This window comes from Bactrocera oleae, chromosome 4 (assembly GCF_042242935.1).
Source record: "Bactrocera oleae isolate idBacOlea1 chromosome 4, idBacOlea1, whole genome shotgun sequence".
NCBI classification, from domain to species: Eukaryota; Metazoa; Arthropoda; class Insecta; order Diptera; family Tephritidae; genus Bactrocera; species Bactrocera oleae.
Genome location: NC_091538.1, coordinates 13,246,756 through 13,255,229, shown reverse-complemented (window position 1 = coordinate 13,255,229; position 8,474 = coordinate 13,246,756).

The following is an 8,474-nucleotide window of genomic DNA, read 5'->3' as shown; positions in this document are numbered from 1 at the left end:
GGATATTGCGTGCGTTACTTTCTAAAAACAAGAATCCAATTTCTTTATTTACATTTTTTAGGTCTACGGACAACCCCGATTTTATAGGCTGTCGAAACAAAACTACGGGTCGGCTTCAGCTGAAATTCTGTTAGTAGCCGTTTAAGTGAATGTGCTACGCTTTAATGGCTATTTCTTGCGATAGTTGCGCCATGGGAAGTTGAGGCGACGTACTTATTAAAATGCTCTAGTAAAAAACCGAATTTCGAGGACTATTAATTTTTAACTTATTTTCGAAACGAAAATTTCCTTACTGTGTTTGCAGATTCCAGGAAGAAAAGTTTCAAATATGCTGCTGTAGTATCTATGTTACCGTTATTTTTGAAATTTCGAATGTCTGCAATGCTCGTGTTCCACATACAATCCACAATTTCGCACATGCGCAATAGAGCATACTAAAAATACAACTCTGCTGCTGTTATCAAACTTGGGTGGTGATATTAGGGTGGTAAAGAAATTTGCTGAATTTAAATTTTATATTATTTATAAACTTTTCTTTAATAATTTCTAAAAAAACCTTTATTGCAATTAAGTAATAGTAATAATAAAATTATATGAGTTGGTGTGGTAGCTTCTCTTGATAGTGAAGTGTCCCTGAAGGCAGCCTGAATCTGCGCAAGAAGTATTTTATATTAAAAGTAAAAGTGAAAATATATTTCTGTTCAAAGCCCACTATTGTTGAAAATTAATTAAATTTTGTTTCCAAATTTAGGCTTTCTTAAAGGTTGGAGTTTTAAATTCTGAGAGCACTTTATTACAAAACAATTTTAATGAAGAGGCTGAAAATTTTATTTAAAAACTCGCCCATCTGTTGCTATTACACTTTTAACATTGCCGTTTAACATACCTTCCACAAAAGTGCCGTTAGTGTGCACATCTTTTTAACATAGCTGTTAAAACGACAGCTAACGACTACTTTGAAATATTCAAAGTTACAAAACCGATGTGTTTAGACGAGCAGACATCAGTACGACGACGGCAAGCGAACAAGTGGCAGCACAAATCGGTGAAAAAAACAATGCGCTGCCAACGGTACAATAGTGTATTAAACTGTATGCTTAATGTCATTCAAGTGAGTGAAAGCAGTTTAAATACGGACGACGATGTGTGTATATTGTGAAATATGCGAGTAATAAAAAATATAAAAAAAAATTAAAAATAAATGATCTTACTGAGTTCAACAAAATTTAAGTATAAATAAAAAAAAATATTGCAAAAATGTAAACTGTTGGCTGTAAAAGCAGTTCACGTTGTGCTTAGTGGCAGCAGTGCTATAAACTTTGTTGCGGGCAGAAGCGCCTAAAAGTATGCTATGCCTTATTTCATTTTGCATATGCTGACTGAAATGCAGCGCATCCTTGAGCGGCCTCGTCTCATACGCGCAACGAAGCATTTGAAATGCTTTGAATTATTAAAATGAAATGGTCTTTTGGTTCTTTTAATTTTGCGAGTGCCTTTGTGTTGGTGTTGTATCTGTGAACTTTGCTTGACTACATCATAAATATGCGTCCCAGACGACTTTTTCACACACGGTGGCATGCAATTTATCAATTTTTGGTATGTGCAATAAAATTAAGTGCAGATTTGCTAGAAAGGTTTTGCATGTATAGGTCTGTATGTATGTGTATGTGTATGGAGACTCGCCGTGAAGAAACATTTTGCTAAAAAGGAAGCTGCTTGCTCTCATTTGCATACAACGCTAGCTGGTAGCAAAATTCAAAGCACGTGACCTACCAAGTGACCGCAATAAATATGCAACATTTTTATTAATGACTGCATATCATCAGGCGCCACCAGTTAGGGATTACTATCTCAAATTTCTCTTACTGGTTTTTAAACACACTTCGTTTTATTTTGTTGCTGCTGCTTTGTGCTCATACACTCTATTTACGGTCCATTTAATAGATAGTAGACAGCTGTTGTTAAGTAACTCACAAATTGGGGGCATACTTTTAGGTTGTTTTATTTAATGTAAATAATTTACACCTATTTTCGCATGCTAGGTAGTTAGGTAGTTGACCTGAAAGTATTGTTGAAGAAAGTGGTTCATATTTTTAAAGCACTTTTGGGCGAAGGTGTTAATGTAAAGAGTGAGTAAAATTATAGAAGTATACATTCGGGCACTGGTGATGTTTACTTAGATTTAAGAGGTTGGAAGAGAAGTGTCAAATTTATTATTTATCTAACTGCTGATTAAATATTAAAAATTTGACATACACATATTAAGGAAGTGCTTGAACGATTTTTCGCAATTTGTTAAGGAAGTGAAAACTTGTATGAAGGAAACTTGTTTGGAAATAAGATTGAGATAACTTCGAATGCTGAATATGATGATATGTGAGAATAGAAAAAAAAATTTTACTTGCTTAACCGGACTTAAAGCTCATAAAGAAGCAGACTATACGTTAGTTTAACTAAAATTTAATTTAAAAAATACAATAAAACAATTTTCTTTGCATACTTTTATGATTTGAAGTAAAAATAACAGCAATAAATACCGCATCGAAATCAATTGCTCTATAAAACATTCTTTTGAGTATTTTTATCTATAATATAAAATATAATATTAATAAAGAATAAAAAGAAGAAAATTTGGCAGTGGTTTTGTTTACTCAGTTTACCATACTTTTAGGATTATTTGAAAATATTTCTAGCTGCCTTTGAAAATAATTTTAGGAACTTTTGGGCTTCATTTTGTGAACTACAAAATAAACTTTGTTGCTAGCTAGAATAGTCTCACATATCTTCGGGAGCTGCATTGAATATAATATCACTGGCTATATACGTTTAGGCGTTATAGTGCCTTTGCTTGTTCTTGTTAATTTTGATGTGGAGCAAGCAGTTCAGTGTGAGTATATTTCAACTTCAGGCTTAATACAGCATATTTGTGGTCACTCGAGTGATTACATATAAATTACAGAAGAGTTAGAAGAAGTAGTTTTGGTAATATTGTTAAGATTGGTCTTCAGCTATGACATATTTATCGATTTGACATTTGAAAGTAACCTTAGAAATTTATTAACCACTAAACAAAATAGATTTATCTTTATCTTTGTCATTTAAAGTAGCATATTATTAGGTTAATTTACTGGCCAGCTATGCATAAGACATTTGAAATTTTCTTTTTGATGCAGGATTTTATTAATTTCCTTGGAAGTCATTAAAAAATTATTAACACATCTAATCTGTCATAGTAGAGACGAAATTGATCTATTGAAACATCAGCAGAGCATACTTTTAGGCGAAGAATTTAATACCTTTCAATAGAAATAGAAAATGTAGATTTTTTATGCTTATACCGGCCTCATTACTTCTTCGCTGAAGTTATTGCTAGGGTGCTATCATTATATATAGCATACTTTTGGGCAAATTACAATTTGAGCGGTTCTTACATAACATAAATTGCTAATTTTGATATTTTGAATTATATATTTTGGGTGAAGTATAACTTTACGGCGAACTTATTATTTCACTTGTTCCGCCGGAATACGTGATCAGACCCTAAGATATTGGTCGAAACCTTATTATTACTAATACCGTATTTTAAAATTGTTTGAATAAAATTAACTTTGATTAATTTTTTTAAATTATATTTTTCTTATTATCAATTTGATTAATACTCATTTTGAAAGCCAACATTTTTTTTATTTGAAAGTACATATATTACATTTTTTTTGTATATCATAAAATTTTTCTGAAATATTTTTTATATATATCATATTAAATTGCTGTTATTTATATAATGTTATATTATAATTTTTTTTATATTTTTAATGTATAGTTTTTTTAATTGCTATTAAATAGTTTTTGTTAACTTTTTTTTTAAATTCACATGTTGTCTCTTTTTAAAAAAATAATGTACTATTTATAATCTAAATCCAAAAATTAATTTTTTTCAAAATTTCGGCAGCTGAAAACTTCTCAGTTGAAATTCTTGCATAATTTTGGAGAGAGCCTGTATTCCGTTTAAAAGCATTTACCAAAAACAAAAAATAAATAAATACGAAAATTAAAGAAGAAAATAATTCATTTATATATATTATACATTTTTTCAAATATTTATTCATTATTCATAACTAGTTCGAAACTTTAATGTTTCATGTTTTGAAAAGTGCCAATACTTCGTAAGTAGAAACTTTTTAAGTTACACCTTATTGCATACTTTTAGGGTGCTTAAATTGGGTACATATTCCTATACCAAAATATCATATAAAAGTACGTTTGCATATGTAAACTTGCAGCAAACTTGATGCTATTGCAGCCACCAATTGTATGGAAATCCGAAAATTTCAATACTTATTTTCGCTTAGTCAGCTAATTGATTAGTTTCTTTTAGGCGCAATAACACCTGCACTTACTATACGCGAGTACAGCGTATTCACGCTACTGTCAGTAAAAATAATAGAACAATACGCCACATACGCAGCTCAAAATAGCATTACATTTAGAGTATGTTGTCTAGTTTTAGGCGCATTGACTTACCGGCATGAAAGCGCGCTCAGTGAGTAACCGAACAAATAAATAAGTAAATAAATAAATGTATGCATAGACGGCCAATAACTAAAGCAAAAACAAAGCGCGTCAAATAAAGTGAAAAAAAAAACAAAATAAAAGAGTACAAAAAAATTAAAAAAAAAAATGCATGAAAATAAAATAAAATAAAACAAAAAAAGCAGCAGCATAGTGAAGCAGATAAGCGAGTGAAGCGATTGTCGACCGTAAGCAAACACGTTCATTTCCGCTTGATTAATTGCGTGGGCAAGCGTGCGATACGCTGTTGTTCTTGTTAGTGGTATTTTTGATAAAAGGCTGGTAACGCCGGGAAAGTGTGCATGCGTGTTAAGGTGTATGTGTGTTACTGTTTGTGTGAGACTGTGTGTGTATTTTTGAGTGCATTAAGCTGCGGCAGTTTTATTCTGTTATTTATTTGTGTTTTATTTATTTTTTTGTCTTTTTTTGTTGGAAGTCTATCAATCCTTTCGCCGCGCTCAGCCATTTAGTATGCGCATTGTTGTTGTTGCTATTACTCAAATCAATTCGCCGATTTTCGTCCGTGTAAACGCCAACTCACCGCCTCACCCACTCACCAATCAATCGATAAAACCATCGACCGCCTATTTCATTACAAGCCGTTCTCTTTATATATGTATATGCAAGGCTGTGTGCGTGCGCTTGCCTGCAATGATTGCCTAAATTTAGGCGCGCTGCTGAAAAATTGATTGCAATTTAGTTAATTGAAATTTACATTGTGGCATTAAAATTAAATGTGCGATGTGCGATTTTTTTTTGCTTGCCGTTCGCTCGAGTTGAGCACATTGGCAGCTGGAGACTGGTATTAGCTGTGCGTCACACTGGTTGCAGAGGTAAGTGCCGAATTTGATTATTCTAAACTGAAAACTAAAAACTAAGCGCACAAATTTGCAGGTGTGTACATATAAAAAATGTGTTGGTTGTTGTTTTGGAATGAGCGCATTTAATTGAAAAAATATTTGACAACTGTTTTTACTGGCAAACTGAAAATATACAACAAAAAAAAAAAAATAATAAAATAAAATAAAGTAATAATTAAAAAAAATTTTGTATTAAAAACAAAACAAAAAATTATCGCGTTATACATAATGTATAAAAAAATTCCTGAGAAAATAATTATTTTTTATAAAAAATATTCCAGACAAAATAAATAGTTTTTGACTGCTTGTGCTCACTTGTGTGCAGCGGAAAGCTCGCAAGCTTGTTTGTATAAGTTTTTTCATTTAGAAAATAAAACATCAATCATTTGTTTAGTTTTGATTGAGTTTTAAGGCGCTTTGGATTTGGAACATTTATATATGTTTGATTAAAAATTACACTGAGTTAGTTCATTGCTGTTTTTTAGCTGTTAAATATCCTCTATGAATTTCGAGGCATGTTTCATTATATTTGAGCAAAATAAATTAATCGAAAAATTTCTTCAAAAATATTTTAATTTTAACCAACAATGAAAAATTTCGAACGGTAGTTCTCGGGTATGTGAGTTTAAGAAGTAATTGTTTGCTATCAGTGATCAACGTAAATCATTTTCGGAGTAGCCAACTGTTTTTGGCGATTTTTACCTATTGACCAAAAATTGGAACAGTCGTTTCCTTTGAGACGAATTCTTTGCCAGCAAAATCAATCACCAAATGTAGAAACAGGTAGTAATCGCTTAGTGCCAGGTCCGCACTATAAGATGGATGCAGCCAAAGCTCCTAAGCTAGCTAACGAAGTTTCTAGCAAGTCAATATCAAGGTATGTGGCTTGATGGTGGAATACAAGTCATCTCGTAAAGTCCAAAGCGGCCACTCACTTTGACAAGTAATTTCGATACCAAAAAAGTTTATTGGTATTGCATTAAAGTTTAATTTTGAATTTTTCTCAAACACAGAGAGCATAAAAGCTTGAATTTTTAAAATTTTTAATGTATTATTTTGAACAAACATAGAAAGCAAAAATAGACTTGAATTTGATTAATAAAAATTTCTATAATTTAATAAAATCAGATATAAACAGTTACAGATATTAAAGGGAGACGTAATTTATGCTAAGAGAAACTTTTTTTAAGAGTGGAAAAATCCCAAAAAGTACATAAGTCACGAGTTTACCAGAAATGCTATAAATAATTTAAAATAACAACAAAAAATACCTACTTACTTTTACACTAAGCGGAAAATAAATTCAAACACTCTTGGATGGCACTTACTTAGCTCGAAGCGGGAATGACAGCTGAAAAATGCTGATACCTGCCGTTTGCTGTCTGTAAGCAAATTTAATGTGCCATTTGAGATGACATTAATGACACTTAAGTGTCATATTTATTTCGAATTTATTTCATATTTATAAGGTTGCCACTTTTTCTTATAGTTGAATAGATAAAATGAATATTCAGTGGCATAAGCAGAGTCTAATGCAATTGTATAGCTTTTATAGACGATTCAAACTAAATTTCACTGTTTTAAACAAACACGAAGAAGTTAAGAAACCGTAACAAAGCGTTAATTCACCGTTAGAAAACAGGTAGGTTTACCGTTGTCATGAAAACAACATCGACTGCTTTAGTTTTGTGTATAATTACGCAATTAAAAAAACGCGTAATTTTTGAACTAGAATAAACTTATTTAAAAAAAAGCGTTGCCACCTGAGCTTAACTAAAATATGTATGAAATATAATTAATAATAAATTGAAAGAATATGGTTATGAAAACGCAAATTTTAATGTTGTTTTAAAATAATTGTGTGTTTGGCGAACAAGTGCTGCCACCTATTTCAAATATAGAGGGTATGATTACTAGAAAATGCTGTAAATATATAAACTACATTTATCTGAAAAAGTAAATATTGTTGCTTTACAAAAGAGAGGTTTTTAGAGTTGCCATATACGTCTCAATAAACAAAAATAAACATAATGGTAAATAAAAATTTTACACAAAGCTTTAATACAAAACTCTAAATTAATTATTAATAGTAGCTTTTACATATAAATACTTTGAATTAGTGTTGCCGCACTTTAAAAAAATGTGAATAGAGTATTTATTTATAAGTTAGTTAATATACGTTTTTTGATAAAATCAGTTTCATTACAAAAACAGAATATGTTTATTAAAAGGTAACACATGACTATTTTATAGAGTTGCCACATCGTTATTAACAAAATTTATATGAAAATAAATTAAAATGTGTAATTTTGCATAAAAAATTTGATATAAAAGTCTAAGCATTCTTCCAATTCTTCTAAGTATTCAATTATTTTAAGTAGTACCATATAGATATATTACAAAAGTATTGCCACAATTTTTAATTTAAATCTAAATAAATACTTAGCCGAAATTCAGCATACAAATTAAAATGTGCTGATACACATATATTTCTTTTTATTGCATACACCTGAGTTATTTAGTTGCTTTATCACAGAGCTGCCATCTTTTCTGTTGAGTTGCCTCCTGATTTGCATATGAAAAAAAATTTTGTTAAAAAAGTTTTCTTCCGTTATTCGAAATAATTGGTATGCAAATATTATATAATAAAATTATGTTGCCACATTTTTCAAATTTAAATATCTTTTTATTATAAATTTTTTTTATTTATGGTTAAGCATTTATTATAAATACAAAAATATATATACAAGTTGCTGCCACCTTTTTCAAATTTAAATATTTATTTATATAAAATGTATGCTGTTTTTATTTATTACTATAAATTTGGTATTGATACAAAATTGTATATTGGTGTTGAAGCCACCTGTACTGTTAATCAAAATATTATCTTAATATATTAAAATGATGTTGCCACCTTTTTCAAATTTATATATTTGATGCTATAAACTTTATGCTGTTCTATTTATGGTTATAAATTTAGTATTAATAGAAAAATAAATATTTATGATATTGCCACCTGTTCGGGTAAATTAAAATAAATATTAT